This window comes from Corylus avellana, chromosome 4, assembly GCF_965113065.1.
Source record: "Corylus avellana chromosome 4, dhCorAvel1.hap1.2, whole genome shotgun sequence".
NCBI classification, from domain to species: Eukaryota; Viridiplantae; Streptophyta; class Magnoliopsida; order Fagales; family Betulaceae; genus Corylus; species Corylus avellana.
Genome location: NC_142493.1, coordinates 9,276,469 through 9,296,466, shown reverse-complemented (window position 1 = coordinate 9,296,466; position 19,998 = coordinate 9,276,469). Strand labels below are relative to the sequence as shown.

Genomic DNA, 19,998 nt, shown 5'->3' with positions numbered 1-19,998 from the left:
GCTGTGTAAGGACAACTTATGCAATGAGTAATACCATTAGCTTCTAGATAATTTTTAAATTGATTGGAAACAAATTCACCACCGTCATCAGATTGGAATTGCTTAATGCTAGATGAAAAGAAATTTTCCAGTAATGTTTTGAATTTCATAAAGGAAATAAATACATTAGCTTTAGATTGTAAACGATACAACCAAGAGTACCTAGAAAAATCATCTATAAAAATAACATAATACTTAAAGCCTTCTAAGGAAAGGTAGGAGAACTCCAAACATCAGTGTGAATCAATTGAAGTGGAGCTAACCTTTACAAGTGTATTGATACGTGATACTTTATTGAACTAGATTCCTAACTAGAATACAGTGTTATCTTTTAGAATATGAGATAAAGAAGGAGATAAATATTATCTCCTTCTTGATCTTGATTCCTCTTGTGGCTTATCTTGGAAGTGGTCTTCTCTAACATGGTCTTTATCTCTCTAACAAAAGGGGAGGCAACAAACAAGCATCCAATATGGATTTGACAGGGAAAAATGTAACCTCAACAGCTAATGCATCATGCAAAACTCAAATCATAGCTGCAGGACCATGATCTAGATTAACGGAAACCATGAAGTCTGGTTTTCAAAATTTCAAGTCTTACATTGCTTCCAAGAGCTTCGTTCCTTTAAGCCTGTAGGTTCAAGAAAACAAACTTGACTCACATATGGCGTAGCATGGATGAAGAAAAAAATAAAGATAAAGGATTGGCGTCTCACCAATCGGATAAATCTAGCGTCTCACCAAAAACCACTACAAAAAAAAAAAAAAAAACCGACTTTAGTGATGGTTATTTTGTGATGGTTTAGGGCTAAAACCATCACTACATAAGTAGTGATAGTTTAATAGTGACTCATATAAAGGGTAGTGAATCAAGAGTAGGGAAAATGGGAAAAGGTGTCGGTTGAACAGTGATAGTATCAATGTTCAACCGACACCTTTGGTTTTTATTTGTTTTTCATTTTATTTTTTCAAAAAAAAAAAATTTCTAGCTTCTTGCACAGCTTCTTGTTTTGTGCAATAGCCGGAAGGAATTCCTTACAGCATTGTGAAATTCCTTCCAGCTTCTTGTACAAAACAATGATAAAATATATATTGTCACAACTCAACACATGGGTTCTACTGAGAACAAATACATGCTTCCTTCTAGCTAATTGTCACAACTCAATACTCAAGTTCAACTCATAAATAATTCCCAAAACAACACTCAAGTTAAACCGATAAATAATATCCAAAACAACATAGTAAAAGTTCAAACTCATAATATTTATCCAAAGCAATACTCAAGTTTAATTAAGGGATTAAAATAGCCCAAACAAAGTATTAGAAGTAATACAATCACCAAATCTTCGCCCTTCCAACTTGCTAGCTAACTCCTAGAGCAGCAGCTATTAACGATTATCTGCAATACATTGAAAAAGGAAAAAAAAAAAAAATCTTAAACTTCATAGTAGTTTAGCTAATGAACTATGGAAAATACATATAATTTCATATATGTGAATAAGACAGATATATTCCATCGAGATCAGGATATATACGTACTTTATGATGAACCACGAGAATTGCGCGTAGCTCGGCTCATAACAACGCCTACTCCATCCACTGCAGTTGCAGCTCCATCACCTGCATTTATTAGTTGAGCCCTTAAGTAACAGCTATTAAAAAAATGCAACCTATTTTTTAGGAAGATGATAAGTAGGCTTCATCTTCAGCCCATTAAATTCAAGAACATGCATAATAAATAAGTCATTGTATTATTTGTATCATGGACTTACTAGATAATGTGTATATACATACACTAAATACCACCTTGTATTATTTGCACCATTAATTAACTAGTGTATATGTTACCTTGTACTACTATTCATCTATCTCATAAGGGTGGAATTGAGATTGTTACCTGGACGATTGGCCACTGATGATCTCGCTCTCACAAGGCTGGGAGAGTACTTTGTGTCCCGCATTGAAAATTGGTTGCTAGTTCCTGTATTAGCCATAACAACTTCAAGCATCTTCTGCATCTGTAGCATGTCCTTCTATTGTTTATGGATGAATTGTTGCTGTGACTCGTACTGTTCTACATGTGCCTGGAACTGTTCCTGCTGTGCATCAGTAATCCCTCCAACATAGCAATCTCACCTAGTAGAGTAGGAATCTGTGAATCTTGTGATGATGGCCTAGTGGAACGACTGCTAGATTTGCGTGGTAATTCCCCAGGTACCCCTCGTACACTGCTGGAGTGTTCTAGCTTCCCCATTGCAATCGCATACGCGTCTTCCTCTGACCATTGTATTGATCCCTCAGTCGAACTGGATGTTGATGCGCTATCATTTGGCATCAATTCTCTCATCTTATCCTACACAATATACATTTGGGTTAAGCACATGTATACTACAAGCCTCATTGAAGGCTTAACATATTTCAATACGAATAGCTAGCACAACATTTAATGACGTTAAATAAATGTTTTGTTAATGCATATACAATTTTCTCTTGGGTATCTGCATTGACGACGGTGCAATCCTTTCTGGTATGGGTTACTTCGAACATGACGGTGCAGGTTGGTTTTTCACAACTAGCTATCTCCTACGACAAATACATATAACAAAATATAAAAAAAAAAAAAAAAAAAAAAAAAAAATTAATCACGAATATTACAAATTTTATATTCATGGACTTATAAGGTATGCTTAGGACATACCATCTCCTTGGCAATTCTAGCGTAGCTCTTCGACCCACAGACGTGTGGATGCAAGTGCAACTTTCGTGCTTCAGCGTTCTTCCTTGCCCTATCCTACAAAAGTTAAATTAAAAAATATGTAACTATGTAGACTTGTTATTTTGTGGCATATAATTCGGAATGTGTTTAAGAGGGGACATACCTTATCCTCCTGCGTCAACCATCCCTAGATGGTGATTTCGTAGTCCTGTGCATCGAACATATCAATGTTTGGCGTCGATGCCAAAATGCTCTGTAGGGTATCATTATCCTGAAGCTTAAGGGACTTTTTGGTCCGATACTTGTAATCTTTTCTCTTTTTACCAAAATCCTGGAATGCTAGATGTCAGATAGAATCGATCAGGTGATCAAGCAGAATATGAAATTTCATCTATACACAATGAAGTAATATATATGGACAATTAAAATAGACAAGATAATAAATTGCGCCAAATTCATATCATTATTGCGCTCCAAATTTGTTCCTTTTTATCCTTCCCTATCCTCTTCCAATGCAGAGTATATAAACCAAAAAATTTTCCGGACCGCACATACTTCCCACCAAGTCTTTGGAAATTTTTACCACTTGTGCCTACAATCATCCCAGACAAATTCAACTCAAAAACAACCTTTTCTCCACTAGGGATTCCCCATATATCATTCACACCCTTGCATCCCTTACATGAAACTTACCTTCATTATCTGTATTATTGTTGTTAGTATTTGTATTGGCTTAATTCGGTTCCAAAATGCAGAAGCTACTATCCATGGGCTCAAACACTGATATAGAATGCTCAAAATCCAATCTCCACCATTCATGATGTGGACGCATATGTCATGAACGTCCCTGCAAAGTTTCAGCTCAATCGGACCACAAACACTCATCGATCAAAGCTGTTGATCAAGGACCGATGAAATGTCCTTTGCAGGGGTTGTCCGGACATGCTGCTAGGCTGTCCGGACACGAATTCCAGCAAGCATGTTTTTTGCTCACAAGGCCATGTCCGGACATGCACTAACCCTGTCCGGACACCCCGTGCCTATTATACCAAAAAATGTGTTTTTATTGGGCCCAGGTTTAGGGTTTGATGTACTGATATATATACATCATTATAGAAGAGAGAGGTACGAATTTTCACCCCTAGAGAGTTCGTCAGAGGTTGGCTAAGAGAGATCATATGTGGTGAGCGTTAAATTGAATCTCTTAGAGTTTGAGTTATTCCTTTGTTAAATCTACAGTTGAGAAGTCTATTGGAAGGGTCTGATAAAGGAGAATCACGTTGAAGAAGATTGTGAGCAAGGAGACGAGTTGTAGGCTTGTCGATCTTATAGAGTCAAGGTCTTGCAAAGGGTTGTAAGTGTTCCAAGTGTCTGTAATCTCTAGATAATCTTTTGATAGTGATTTACTGGGTTTGGTTGCCCCGGAGAGGTTTTACTTTTAGATCGGTTTCTAAAATGTTTTCTCTTCGTTACCAAAATCCCTGTGTGTGATTGTTCATATTTTGGTGATTGTTTGCTTAGTTTTAAATATCCATTAATTCAGCATAAATTGTGATATTTAAACCTGTTAAGTGTTTTTCAATTGTTTAACACATAAAATGAATATGGCATTAGTGGTTTTGTTCCATGTAAACAAATTCTGTATTTGAGCTAATTAAGCAACATACGTACCAACCGTTTGGACTTTACTATTGTCTACGACCCATCCAACGAGCTCCTGTGTGTTCTGAGTCCCATAATCAATCGGTACATCCGGCGATTCTATCTCCTCGTCATCATCGTCGTGGTCCTGATCATTCTCCTCAGCACTACAATGCATGAGTATGTCTTGTGGAACATCCCCACTCGTAATACACTTAGGAGGTAGCGATGGGATCATAGACGAATCCTAGGATTTTTGGCATCGCTTGGACCTTTGCTAGTAAATTTTGCCACTCGCTCCCATCAGCCACGGCATTATTCATGGACTGAAATTGTGGTTCATTGTTGATGATAAATGTCGGACAATAGGCCTGCCGCTCCTGTGGCTCATCATCGGCAGAAGATCCGGATGGTTGTGCAAGTTGTGTTCTATCCGGAACCTCACGAGTGGGAAGCCACGTGGATGGTATTCTCTTTGGAGGCATAATATTGACCTACAAATTTCACAATCAAAGTATTAGATCACATTCAAATCATAAATATCAAACAATTTTTAAATAATTTATTAATAGGGAAAAATATAAAAAAGCCCCACAAACTACCAGCTGTTTTCGATTTAGCCCCTTAATGTTCCAAAAGTGATAAAGTAGCCCCTCAAACTACCAAACTATTGCATTTTGGCCACTCCGTTAGTTAAAACCGTCAGTTTGGACGGAAACTGCAAAACAACGTCGTTTTGTTATGGGTAAGTTACTACAATGCCCTTTTATGAAAAAAAAAAAAAAATTGGAAAAAATATAAAAAAGCCCCCCAAACTACCAGCCGTTTTCATTTTAGCCTCATAATGTTTAGAAAGTGATAAAGTAGCCCCCAACAAAACGACGTCGTTTTGAATTTCCGTCAAAATTGACGGTTTTGACTAACGAAGTAGCCAAAATGCAATAATTTGGTAGTTTGGGCGGCTACTTTATCACTTTTGAAACATTAGGGGGCTAAATTGAAAACGGCTGGTAGTTTAGGGGGCTTTTTTATATTTTTCCCTTATTAATATTTAACTCACAAAAAACTTCACTCATTCTATATACTCCCTCGAAGTTCTAGATCTTGTCATCCAACTCTTGTCCATAGTGTGACTACATTAAAAAAATCCATGTAGTACTCAAGTTATTTATTGCTACCTTCAAACAATAATAGATACCGTAATTAATTAATTGCAAGTTACCAATCTTCAAAGTTCAATGATCTCCTAACTCATACATTTTCTAAGCAACCAACCAAATCACATGTTGTGTACACTAGAAAGAAGAATCATTGTTCAAGAATTGTAAACTAGATGAATTTTCTAAGAACCGTGCAATTGGTGCATCAAATGTATTTTGCAATAATAATTATCATAGAAACTACTAGCTCTAACTAACATTTTGGTTTCATGATTGCATAAGTATACTTATAATTGTATTCATGCATTTCTCTTGTGGGTGAAGGTCAACACTAACACAATGTAGTAAACTTCATAGCAATTTCATAGTAGGGATTAGGGAGGCTATTGTCACACAATCATTAGAAAATGAAATAGGTAATTTTTTATGCACAAGCTAAAATTTGAGAGATATTTTAGCTTTTCTTTAATGCTTGAAATTTAAACTTTATTAGAAACCCCAGATATTGATACCCCAGCTTAGGTATAAATATCTTTTTATATTATGGTTTCTTGCAGTTATCAAATGCAAGTATATCTCATCACGAATATCATGATCGAAAGTTTCAAACAAATGTATTAGTATATTGAATCAGAATCACTATGATGCTGACGATCAACAAGACAAGCCATGATGCTCGGTCCAGAGGCTGCGACAATATATTATGAGACTTGGGTGTACACGGTTTCTTGACTTTATTATATATTGCTAATTGCTCCATCTTATAATATTAAGCTTTATAGAAAATTGACAATAAGAGAAAGACAAATGAGATGAAGCTCCTTGATTCTTTCAATTCACAAAAGCAAGAGTGGGACAAACCGAAGAACAATGCGTTATTTCTCAAATAAAAACCCAAACCCCAAACCCCAAACCTCAAATTGATGATCATCAAGCGAAAACCCAAATTAACCCCAGCATGGAAAAAAAAAATCAAAATAACAAATGAATGTACATACCAATGTGAGGAGGAGGCCGGCTGGAGTACACCACAAAAAAACAAGGTTTAGTGACATGGTTATTTGGGGCATAACACGACCCTAATTAAGGGCACCTGGATAGCTGGCGTCCCGAATTAAGGGCGCTTCCCAGCCAAGCGCCCTTAATTAGGGGTGCTTGCCAGCCAGGCACACTTAATTAAGGGCACCTAGCTAGCAATTGCCCCTAATTAAGGGCACCTGGATAGTAGGCGTCCCGAATTAAGGGCGCTTGCCAGCCAGGCGCCCTTAATTAGGGGCGCTTGCCAGCTAGGCGCACTTAATTAGGGGCACCTAGCTGGCAGGCGCCTAGATAGCAGGCGTCCCGAATTAAGGGCGCTTGCCAGCCAAACGCACATAATTAACTAAATTTGGGCATGTCCTATTGGAATGTCCTGAATTAAGGGGATGTTTTTTCTGCGCAGGCATTGCTAATTTTATTTTGTGTCGTTTACACAATAAAACGTCCATATAAGGGGATGTTTTATTAAAGCGTCTCTATTCCAAGCGTTACTAAACCTTGTTTTTTTTGTAGTGGTACTAGCTGATGAAGGGGAGGAGTTCGATCGATGGAGTGAGGACGGCTGATACTAGACGAAACGACTGTGATGTTAGAGTATATTTGAATGACCCTAAAATTAGGGATTTGATTATGATTGATGAAGATTATACTAGCCTAATTTAGGGATTTGATTATGATTTGATCACCCTAAATTATGAGATTTGATTAAGATTACATTTATGTGTAAGCTCTATAAATAGAGCATTCTGTATTGTAAACAAATCATTCAATAAGAGCTTAATGTAGCCCTTTAGGCTTTATCTATGGATGTAGGTCGTTGACCGAACTACTTTAAAATCTTTGTCTCTCATTTATTTTATTTCCGCAATTTATTTATATTTTTATTTCATTATGAATTTCTTCATGGTATCAGAGCGATAGGCTAACACCATTATACAATCCAATGGTCTTGTGTATTTTTTTTTTCTGCAATTTAATTTTGCTTCTTGCCAAAAAAAAAAAAAAAAAATTAGCGTATTCAACAGACACAGTGGTTGTCGTTCTCCGCAAGGTCGAACCTGCACCATCCAGCCACTGTTCACCTCATCTCACGGACAGATCCATCACCGTGAACCTCCACGCCGTTCAAAACATCAAATCTCATCCCAGCACCGGCACCAGTAGCGTTTTCTCTCAGCCTCAGCCTCCTATTTCAACAGATTTCTTCACCGGAAATTCACCAGCGTCGAGTCCAACCAGGTTGGATTTCTCTATTGTCGTCCTCATTCCATCTGCTTCCACCCTTCCAAGCGCCGACTTCCGTCGCTCTCAGCGTTGTTCGCGTCTTCAATCTGCAGCCTCCTCCATTGGTTGTCCAAAGCCCATTGCCAGAGGTGTTGTGCGTGTGCTAAGAAGATTTTGTTGAAGCAGACGTGTGTTTGGCTACAAGTTTCATTTAGCCTTATTCGAGTTTGCAGATTCTCTTATTCTAGTTTTAGGAATATGTTATCCTGGTTTAGGATTTTAACCTAGTTCTATTTGTTTATGGGATTAAGGTATTCCTTATCCTTGTTTATATAATCTGTGAACAAGATATTCTTGAAAAAAAAAATGTGAAACTGAGAAAAAAAAAATGAAATGAAAAGAATCTCAGTTGAAGGGAAAAAAAAAAATCAAAGAGGCCAAGTTGCCCATCAAAATTTAAAAGAGGCCAAGCTGCCCATCAATATATATATATATATATATATATATATATATATATATATATATATATATATATATATATATATTCAAAAGAAGTTGCCCATCCATTGGCCCATAGTTGGCCTATTTTTGCTCGGCTCTGTGGTATTGTTTAAAACCCAGGTCATTTCAGTCCATAGTTAGCTCTCACTTCAGCCCAAAGTTGGCTCTCCTTTTATTCGGCTATGTGGTATTGTTTAAAACCCAAGCCCACTTTAGCCCACAGTTGGCTCTTATTTTAGCCCAAAGTTGGCTATCTTTTTTGGCCCATAGATGACCCTCTTTTGTATTGTTTTGCTATCTCAAGAAAAAAAAAAAAAGAAATAGAAGTCAAACTCAAGGTTTAAGGATCTCCACCTTGAGTTTGAAGGGGGATGTTAGAGTATATTTGAATGACCCTAAAATTAGCGATTTGATTATGATTGTTGAAGATTAGATTAGCCTAATTTAGAGATTTGATTATGATTTGATCACCCTAAATTAGGGGATTAAATTAAGATTACATTTATTTGTAAGCTTTATAAATAGAGCATTCTGTATTGTAAACAAATCATTCAATAAGAGCTTAATGTAGCCCTTTGGGTGGATGTAGGTCGTTGACCGAACCACTTTGAAATCTTTGTCTCTCATTTATTTATTTCCGTAATTTATTTATATTTCTATTTCATTATTAATTTCTTCATGTGGGTGCTGCACTACGGTGGAGAAAGAGTGAGCAAGGATGGCCGTCGGGGGAGGAGGTCAAACAGAGAAAGAGGGAGCTGAGAGAGAGAGAGGGAATTGAGAGAAATAGTGAGATGAGCTAGCTGAGGGAGAGAGAGAGGCGCCGGAGGTAGAGTGTTTGGGCGCAGGAACCCAAAAATGAAAGACGTGTTGGTTTTTGAGTAAATGACACCTCTTTATAGTGTTGGTTTTCTATTCAACCGACACCCCATTTTAGGGGTGTCGGTTGAACAGTAAACCAACACTATTAAGGCATTGGTTTACTGTTTAACCAATGCCCATTTGTCGGTTCCACTAAAACTGATGCCTTGGAGTGTTGTTTAGTTTCGTTTTCTTAAAACGACACTATACAAGCCGTCACTAAATTTCAATTTTTTTTATAGTGAACGTAGAGTCTCACCACATAAAAGAGTAATTACAACTCTTAAAAAACAAAATAACTGTTTATTTTTCAATCATCGTCCCCAATTACAATTGAAACTTATGCTTAAATAAACTAAAACACTAAACCCTAACCCTAATGTGACTAACTTTTGGCCAAGCCTATTACTATATAAGGACTCTTAAAACATAAATTAAATATTAAAAACAATTACAAAATAATACCGACTCTAAACTAATATTCTTTCTTCATTCAGCATCAACATGTTTCCTCACCAGAATCACTTGATGAAATATTTCAGAGATTGAAACAGCCACCTGTAAACCATTGAGGTTATGGCGAAGATGATTATGATGATTGTCTTTATGGTCATGGCATGGACATCAGGAAGATGGGACCATCCAGATAGTCTGTTACCAGTAAGCGAAGCCTATGCATACTGTAATATAGTGTCTCTTGATGCTGATGACTTAAATTAAAACCAATTTTGAATATATAGTTTTTATTAAGATTTTGTTTCATTCTTTTTTCTTTTTTCTTAATTGAATGACATAAATGTATTTAGCGATCCACTGTATCATCATTGTGCATATCAGAAAACTAGGATAAAGTTTACATATGAATATATATCAACATTTTATATCAAGTTCTTTATCAAGTTGTTGTTGCTGTTGCAGCTTCTCATACTTATTAGTTTTATCTCATACGGCTGTAGCTTTAATGGTTATTCTTCAAAAACATTATAGGTTTGTGTCAACATATTCCATTACATATAATTTCTTGATGAGTAATTATTGCCGGGTACCACCAACTTGATGGGTGGGAATCACATCTTAAGTCAACAGATTACATCTATTCACATATATTCAACATATTGGGCGACTGCCTTTATAGTCTGCATTCTCATTGGACTTTTACTGATTTTCCTTAGGTGTAATGAGTTGCTAGTTGTCAATCTAATTTGGAGTTTTCGATTGAATTACTTGTATTAGGTCTTTTTTTTTTTTTTTTAGTCGTAGTTGTTTGTAGTTTTTCTAAAGTACCTCTATGAAATTGCACTCAGAGCCAGTGGCGGAGCCAGACAACTCATATTGGGGGTGCCGTTAAAATTTTTTTTGCATCCTAAAATTTTTTTCCACCCTAAAAATTTGATAATTCACATAATATATACATCACAAAAAAATATCTATAAAAGTTCATAAATATGTGCTCAAATTGATATATTAGAAATGTAAAATGTCGGCACTATATATATTAAAAAAAAAAATGTCTAGAACTGCACTTTACAGTATCTTAAAAGTACATAATCATTAAGTACCGAATCTAAATTGAAGTTCTTAGCAAGTTAAATCAATCAATTCATAAACCTGAAGTTTAATTTATTCATGAACCTAAAATTTTTAGGTTAAATCACAACCTCGTAAGAGACAATAAAAGTTTATAAACATTAAACAACAAAATAAACAATCATATGGATATTAAAGTTTAACATACATATGTGTTAGATAAGAAATTTTTTTTGCTTACCATACATATGTAATAAGTTTTGGCATTATTAAAGTTTACCATACAGAGCAGCATCCTTGGAATTTCCTTTTCTTTTTTTTCTTTTTTTTTTTTAATTTTTGGGAAAAAAAAATTTTAAAATCTTTGGGGGTGCCTGGCTCCGCCACTGCTCAGAGCATCTCCATCGGACTTTTTATATGGTAGCTATTATAAGCTATTTTACTCATTCAACCGATATTTTAAAATATATGAAAATTCATTGTAGCACCTTGAAGTGTTTTTTTTATTCTTTTCCCTCTTCTCTCTCTCTCTCTCTCTCTCCCTCCCTCTTTCTCTCTCACTTCTCTCTCCCTCTCCCTCAACTTCCACAATAAAAAATACATCAAAAAATAATATTCAAAGAAAGTAGAGAGTTGTGATAGATAATCTATTGGAGTTTATATTGAAAAACTAGTATCTAAAATAGAAGAAGAATATATATATATTGAGTATCTAAAATAGTCATTATTGCCAGAGATGCTAACCATTGTTAAGGGAAGATAACGTGTAATTTTTCCTAGCTAATTTTATACTTTAAAGATACAGTGTGGAAGTTGCCAAGAATTACAGCACTCAAACCATTCAGAATGCTCTTGACACTCGAACGTGCCAACATATTTAAGTAATGCTACAAGTCTTCTTGTGTCACTCTTATGTTCCTCCAAAAATAATGTACCTCTTAAAATTACTATTAGCATTGTGATTAATCACATATTTGATTTTAATCAAATGATGATTTATTTCCATAAGGACCCTTTAATGCTTGTTAGTTTTGTTATGGGTTAGCTGCCGACATTTCGTAGCGCTAAACTCCAAGCAGCCAAATGGATATTTAATTTTTTTTCTTGTTAAGATAATCATTTTTGTTATTTTATTTTGTACTACTTGAAGTATATTGAATATTGATTCAATAAAATACCAACTTCTAGGACCCTTTATAATCTAACTCTAAAAATTATGGGAAAATCATATCTAACCCCTAAGTTTTCATTTGATTTGAATTTCATTCTTAAGTTTTCAATTTCAAGTATATAGTCTTTAGATTTTGCTCAATTTTAAAATATGTCATTCTATCATTTTACTGTCAAAGCTAACAGTTTATCATCTGCCACAAGTCTTATTTGACATGTCATAAACACCTCAATGCAATGCAAAGTCAACAAGTGTTAAGTCATTCATAAAATAAAAATAAAAAAATAAAAAAAATCACACTTTACCCCCAAAAGTTTCACTCGATTTGCAATTTAACATCCAATGTTTAAAAATTTGCAGTGTACCCCAACAAAGTGTAATTTTATTTTTGATGGGTAAATTTTTTTAAATTTTATTTCTTCGTTTTTTTTTTTTAAAAAAAAAAAAAATTATTAGGCCGTTGGATACGTGTCATGTTTGATTGGGCTAACATGGTTACGTGGCAATTCGTTAGTTTTTTTTTTTTTTTGACAAAATATAGACGGATGTATTATTAACTTTGTATTTACCCATAAGACAGATAGCATCTATGATACAAAATTAAATCTATGTGAAAAAAAATAAAATAAATAAAGATATTAAAATGGGAAATGTTAGGCGTTCTCTATTCTTTTGGTCCTAGGTGGATATTATTTTTCTAAAAAAAAAAAAAAAAAAGAAATTGGTCCCTTGGATCCCTTATTTCTTTCACTTGATTTTTAAAAAATAATATTCACCTCGGACCAAAAAAATACTAGGAGAACATGAGAAAAATACTTAGCATTTTCCTGTTAAAATCAAAATACTAAAAAGGTATTTAACCATTTTTTTTTTAAAAAAAAAAAACTTAATTGCCCTTAAAAAAAATAAATATACCATCAAAATAATGGGTGAGAGTCGCATCTTAAGTCAACAGACTCCCATCTAATTTTCTACTTTAAAGATACGGTGTGGAAGATGTCAAAAGAATTTTCTCATCTTTCTTTGACCAACTCGTCCATTATGCTTTCTTTCATGCATATCCCACTAGTTCCCTTCTCTCTCTTTGTTTTTTTTTTTTTTTTTTGCTAATTTATGATGAAACGCGGCATCGACTTCAATAAATCCTAAGGACACTGGTCACTCCCTCCCATTATCTCTAAAACGAAGAAATCAAGCTTCATGACCTTTCACGGAGCCTCCTCCTCATTTTCTTCTTCTATCACCGGCTTGTTCATGGCCTTACGATGTATTTTTGAGCTTTAGAGGCCAAGATACCAGTGACAATTTTACTACACATATATACAATGCTTTGCGTCAAAAGAGAATCTATACTTACATGGATGACAAGCTGAGAGGAGGAGAGGAAATTTCACAAGCCCTTCTCAAAGTCATTAAAGAGTCAAGGACGGCAATCGTTGTACTCTCTAAAAACTATGCATTGTCTACATGGTGCTTGGACGAGCTGATGAAAATTTTTGAGTGTAGGGAAACAAACCAACAAATCGTTATGCCATTGTTCTACAAAGTAGATCCATTGGACGTTCGACATCAAAAAAAGAGTTTTGGTGAAACATTAGTCAAACATGAAAGCAGATTCAAGGAGGAAACGGTTCAGCAGTGGAAGATAGCCCTAAATAAAGTGGCCAATTTGTCCGGCTGGCATCTAGAGCAAGGGTATGTATTTCGGACCATTTGTCCCTTTATTCTAGATTTTTTTTTTTTTCTCTTCTAATTAATTATAATCATTCCTTTTATATATACACAAATACATATAGGTATTTTAAAATTCCAACCAAGTAGTAGAGAATTCCATCCAAGAGAGAGAGACCACTTATATAACAATTCATAATATAAGCTTTCAGCACCAATTTAAAAAAGCAGGGTCTACCTGAATGTAAAACTTAACTTTTGAGGTATTTTACTAGATTGTAAAGTTTAGTGGGAATTTTATTAGATTATTATTGAATGGAGCAAGAAATGCTATTTAGAGCCTGTATGAGATTGCGGTGAAAAATAGAGCTTTTGAATATAGAGCTTTTGCTTGTGAGCTTTTGTCAAAACTGCTATTACTGAAAAGCTGTTTACATGTTTGGTAACCGCATGTCTTAAGTGCTTTTTTTATGTTACTGATGTTTGGTAACAAAACAAAAAAAGTGTTTTTAGTTGAAAAAATGACACTAAAGGACATGTAATGATTTTTTTTTTTCTTTTAATATAGGCCGAAAAAAAATCATTATGTGACACCAAATATATGTCATTTTACATAAAATCATTACATGTTTTTCAATAAAGGCCTAAGGTTGGCAATGATTTTTTTATTTTTTTTTCCCATTTTATACCAACCTTTTTATATAAAAATGGTTAATGTTAGCTTTCACAAGTAAAAATTATTTTTGTAATGGTTTATGTAATAAAACATGACAAACGTCAACATATTCTTTTTTTTAAAAAAAAAAAAAAAAATTATTTAAATTATTTAACACTTCAAATTATTTAACACACTTTTTAACACCACAACACTTAAAAGTATTTAACACATAAAAAAGAACAACATTCAAGGAAATCCTTACAACATTTTAAGTAGTTTATAAAAATAAAATAAAATAAATAAAAATAAAAATAAAACATTAACGGGTCATAAGTAGATTAGCAATATGATCACGCTCAATGTTCATAGAATTTTCATATGATGTCTCTGATTGTTGTATGCTTGACTCATCTTGTGCTTCGCCATCGCCTATACTGTCAGTAGGTAGTAAATCCTCATCATCATCATATGGTTGGAACTCATCATCCTTTATTGCATGCTTCCTAATGAAGTTATGAAGAGCCATAGACGCCACCACGATTTTCACTTGTTTATCATAAGAAAAACTCGGCATGCAATGCAATAACTTCCACTTATTTTTCCAAACTCCAAATGTTCTTTCAATAGTGCATCTAAGTGATGAATGTGCATGATTAAAAATTTCATGCATACCCCTCGGTTGGCTTCCGCGACGAAAGTCTGGTAAATGATACCATTCTCCTTTGTATGGCCCCATGTATCCCTTCATATGAGGATATCCTGCGTCTACCAAGTAATACTTTTCTACAAAAAATATACGAATAACAGTCATAATTTTTTTTTTTTTTCATGTATAATTCATAATTGTTATTTTTATTAAATACAAACCTCTAGGTGGGTGTGGAAATCGCAATTCTTCATTTCGAATAGCTTCCAAAAAAATGTGTGTATCATGTGCAGTACCTTTCCATCCAGCCCAAACAAAGGTGAAACACATACGAAAATCACAAACAGCCATAACATTCTGAGTATGAGTCCCTTTTCGACCAATATATGGTATTTGGTTTGATGGAGAAATTTTAACTGGCACATGGGTTCCATCAATGGCTCCAATACAATCTTTGAAGTATGGCCAATACCTCTCATCATCACGACTTTTTCTTGGAACATTCCTAAACTCCCTATCAATAGGATTAATAATGTCAACCGCCATTCTTGAAACAGCCATTAAAACATGAGAAAAATGTCTACTAACTGTTTCTCCTGAATGTTGAAACCTTTCTTGCACTATCCTATTCCCAAACCCATGGCCCCTAAAGTAATCAAAAACATAGCTACCAACTCTTCAACAGTTAATTTCCTAGTACCTCTTAAATGATATTTTTCCTTCAACTCTTTACGCAAGTAAAGGAATACGTGTATTTCCATTCTGAAATTTTGTTTGCACTTATCAGGATTACCTTGTACAATTTCCATAACCCACTTATAACATGTTTGAGAAGAGGTCCGACAAGGTTCCTTTGCAATATATGGCATATAATAGTTCTCAACAAATTCTACTGCTGCAGCTGCTAGAATAAAAACGTCATTTTCATTTTCATTTTCCTCTTCACCATAATCACTATCACTTGTATCATCTTGAGTGCTATAATCACTATTGTCCATGTCTGTGAGGAAAACAAATAAATAAATAAACACAAAATAAATATATAAGCACCCATAAAAATAAGAAAAACATCATCCAAACATAGTTATGAAATATTATAATATACTCACCTTAGTACACAAATCAACACATAAAAAAAAAAAAATAACACTCAAATAAATCCTTACAGCTTCTTAAATAGTTCATAACAAAACAACATTAATCCATGCTACGACGGTTAATTTCTCTATTTCCCATTCGCTTGATAAAGTCAATCTGCAACTATGGCTCTTTAATAGTCACAAACATCTCTCTATGTGATCTCTTAAGAAATACCTCTGTTGCAAACTTAAGGATATCAATGTCATTTTCTCTTTCAGCAATCCCCCGAACAACATCCATGACCTCTTCAATATTACATCCAGGCTTATCGTAGCTCTTAGATGTCATTGTATTCTTACTTTCTATTACATCACAAATACGACTCAAATGTTGACTAACAATTTCAACTCCTTTCTTTCTTTTCTTACATTGAACCGCAAGACCAAACTTCTTATTTCCTTTATCTTGCGTATCTAAATCAGCAGGAATATCATCAATGCCATGTGTATTGAGATTTGGTTCATCATCCAAAACATCTAAACCTTCTACAACATTGTCATCTTCATTAAGCATTACTTCTGCACTATCTATGAAACCAATATCATTAGGAACCAACCCTATGGATGGTGCCCAAGATCCCTCCCTAGTGGCAGTTATATCTCTAAACAATATCTCCACCTTCATAGCATAAGCCAAACCTGTCGTACGAAACTTGGTTGCTTCTGGAACTTCCTGTATTTAGGTTTATGTAAAAATCAATAATAAACATTTGTGCAAATCATTTAAACAAAAAACAAACAAGTACAAATATAATACCTACAATTTTTTTTCCCACCAATCATCGGGTGCATCAATTGTCTTTTTCACTGGATCCCATCCAAGGCCAGTTTCCTTGCCTATCAATCTCTTCCAAATGTTCCACTCTTTTTTCAAACTATCACACTTGTTCTTTAGTTGTTTATAGCAATATTGTTTTCCAGTTTTTTCATTAAATTTATCTATCACATTTTTCCATCCTATCTTATTGAAATGTGTCCTTGGGAGGTTACCAGCATGAATCTCAGTAATACATATGTCAAGATAATCTTCTAACATTTTTTCAGTCCAAACTACTTTCTTTATCTGAGTATCTGCAGTAGCAGCAATAACGTTGCTTTGACCTTTTTACTTATGTTTGTCACACAATAAATAAGCTGATAAAATTATAAATGAAAAAGTATGTTAAACATTATTAAAAATTAATAATATGTTTAAAGTGCTAGCTTTGATAAAATGCAAAAAAAATAAAAAAAAATTAACATATTGACATGAAAAACATGCATGTCCACAAACAAAAGGGTACCAATAAGCAATATTATCTCAAAACAAGTAACTATTATTATTAACTAATATTACTTTTTGGAGAACTCCATTAAAAAAGTATAAATCAAAAGAGTCAACAATAGTATAAAAATTTATAGTTAAAAAAAAAATGTAAAATAAGAAAGAAAAACAAGTATATTCTAGAAACAATTAAACAAAAAAAAAAAAAAGAAAGAAGTTGAATGAAAAAAAATGACAAATTCGGCACTAGTTCCTAGGCAAGAATACCACTAGAACAATCTAGCACTCTTCTAGTGCTTTCGTCCCAGCAACCTTTAACACTCAAAGCCACCTTCTTTATCTTCTTCTCCCTTTATCCTCTGTTTTTTTCTTCTCTGTAGGTCTCTCTTTTATTTATTTTTTCTCTTTATCTTTTCTAATGCTCTTCTATGAAGGTCTTAGACTCTTAGTTCTTTCATCTTACATCTTGCGACTCCAAAGCCATCTTTTTTATCTTCTTTATTTTTTCTTCTCTGCTTTATTTGTTCTAATATATTTCTCTACAGGTCTCTCTCTTATGTTTAGCTCTTTCAATTTACATCTTGCAAAGTTCTTTTATATATATCAAGATTGGAACAAAAGAGATGAAAATAATCAAAAATCAAACGCACTCATCGGAACGAGATGAACCTCTGCTTGATCCTCTCTCCCTGTAGCGGCTCTCAACTGCAGCATAATAATACCTTTGGTTCAACGTGATGCTTATATATGGGTATGGTTGTCAATTGTTGAAATTGGTATGTGTATTTTTGTCGGTTCATAAATTTCATTGAGTGCAAAGTGCGGCGCGCCTTTCGTTCCAGAAGTCCGTTTCACCGAAGCCTCATTTTCGAGCTTTGGCCAAAATGTGATTTTGAGCGTTTCCATTCTCAAAAGCGCTGGGGCAATATTTTACCAAACAGTCTCCTTTTTCCTGAAACGGGCTTCTTAAGTCTCAAACGCTCGTTTTGGCTCTGCGGTTGCAGAGCCAAACATGCTCTTAGTAAAAGATTAAACATTTTGGAACTTAAAAAAAATTGATAAAAAACATAATTTTTTTTTTTTTTTCGTTTTTTAGAAATGCAATTAAATTTTAGAGTAAAATGCAAAAAAGATACTCTTGATATGTATTAACAAGACACAACCAAATTCGAGAATGAAAAAAATAAAGTTTAGTTTAGTAATGCAAAAATAAATAAATAAATAAAAACAGTATGAGTCTAATTAAGGGAGGACATGTGATCAATCAAAAGGAAGATTGAGATTTAGAATGGGAAAGATTAAATCATATCTTGTTGCCTAACCATTATCATTTGTTACAAAGAAAAAAAATTGTATGTAAATCATGTTCCTATGTCTTTTCATGTGATTGCTCCAACTCATCAATTTTTTTTTTTTTTTTTGATTGGGATGAATTTAAATTTATCCATGAAATTGTTCAAGTGATCTCAAGAATGGTAAGTCATACATACCTAAACATCACCAAGTATCCAATTGGAATAGAGTCTCGTGTACGAGACATCAATGTGCTTTTAAGTATTGGAATGAATGACACACGCATGGTAGGAATCTTTGGAGTTGGTGGAATTGGTAAGACAACTATCGCCAAAGCGATCTATAACTTGATTGCTTATCAATTTGAAGATAGTTGTTTTCTTGCAAATGTTAGAGAAAATTCAAAGCGAGAGTGTGGTCTAGTCCAATTGCAAGAGACACTTCTTTCTGAGATCCTAGGCGACTCAAGTTTCAAGATTCCCAATGTTGATCGAGGAATCAATTTCATAAAGCAAAGGCTTTGCAGTAAAAGGGTTCTTTTAATTCTTGATGATGTGGATCAGTTGATCCAATTAGAAACGTTATCTGGAGAACTTGATTGGTTTGGTTTGGGAAGTAGAATAATCATAACAACCAGAGATGAACATTTACTAACCAAGCATAAAGTTGATTTATACAAGATAGATGAATGAATTGGATCACAAAGAAGCTCTTCAGCTCATTAGTCGACATGCCTTTCAAAGTGATAAACCTAATGATGATTTTGTAGAAGTCACAAAACATGCACTACGTTATGTTGGGGGCCTCCCACTAGCTTTAACGGTACTTGGTTCGGATCTATATGGAAGAGACATATATCAATGGAAAGTGCATTGGAAAAGTACAAAAGAATTCCTGAGAATAATATTCATGAAAAGCTTAAAATAAGTTATTATGGATTGGAGGAAAGCGAAAAGAATATTTTTCTTGACATTGCTTGTTTCTTCAAAGGACAAAATGAAGAATATGTCACTAAAATACAAGACAATTGTGGTTTCTTTCTGAATATTGGTATTAAAGTACTTATGGATAAGTCTCTCATAACTATTAGCTATGACTCTAACAAAAGATTGGTCATGCATGACTTACTACAAGATATGGGTAGAGAAATTGTTCGTCAAGAATCACACAAAGAACCAAGAAATCGCAGTAGATTGTGGTTTCATGAAGACGTTCGTTATGTACTAGAAGAAAATATGGTAAGACTCAAAACCACATTATTTTGATTTTCAATTTTGCAAAAAATGATGGAGAGATACCCACACACACAAACTCACACAATCATATACACACCATTTGTCTAAATAATAAGGGCCCATTTGGTTTGTAGAATAGACCCCTGAATAGAATGGCTATTCCTATGGAATAGTCTTTCTTTTGTTTGGTATGAATAACTATTCCTGGGAATAG

General features: G+C 34.2%; 3 pseudogenes; 1 reads left to right on the top strand and 2 right to left on the bottom strand.

The window, feature by feature from the left end:
* The first annotated feature begins 13,075 nt into the window (after nt 1-13,075).
* LOC132178017 (disease resistance protein RPV1-like) lies at nt 13,076-19,776 on the top strand (annotated as a pseudogene).
* Nucleotides 14,527-15,851, bottom strand: LOC148586253 (uncharacterized; annotated as a pseudogene).
* LOC132174560 (L10-interacting MYB domain-containing protein-like) lies at nt 16,051-18,293 on the bottom strand (annotated as a pseudogene).
* Nucleotides 19,777-19,998: the final 222 nt, after the last annotated feature.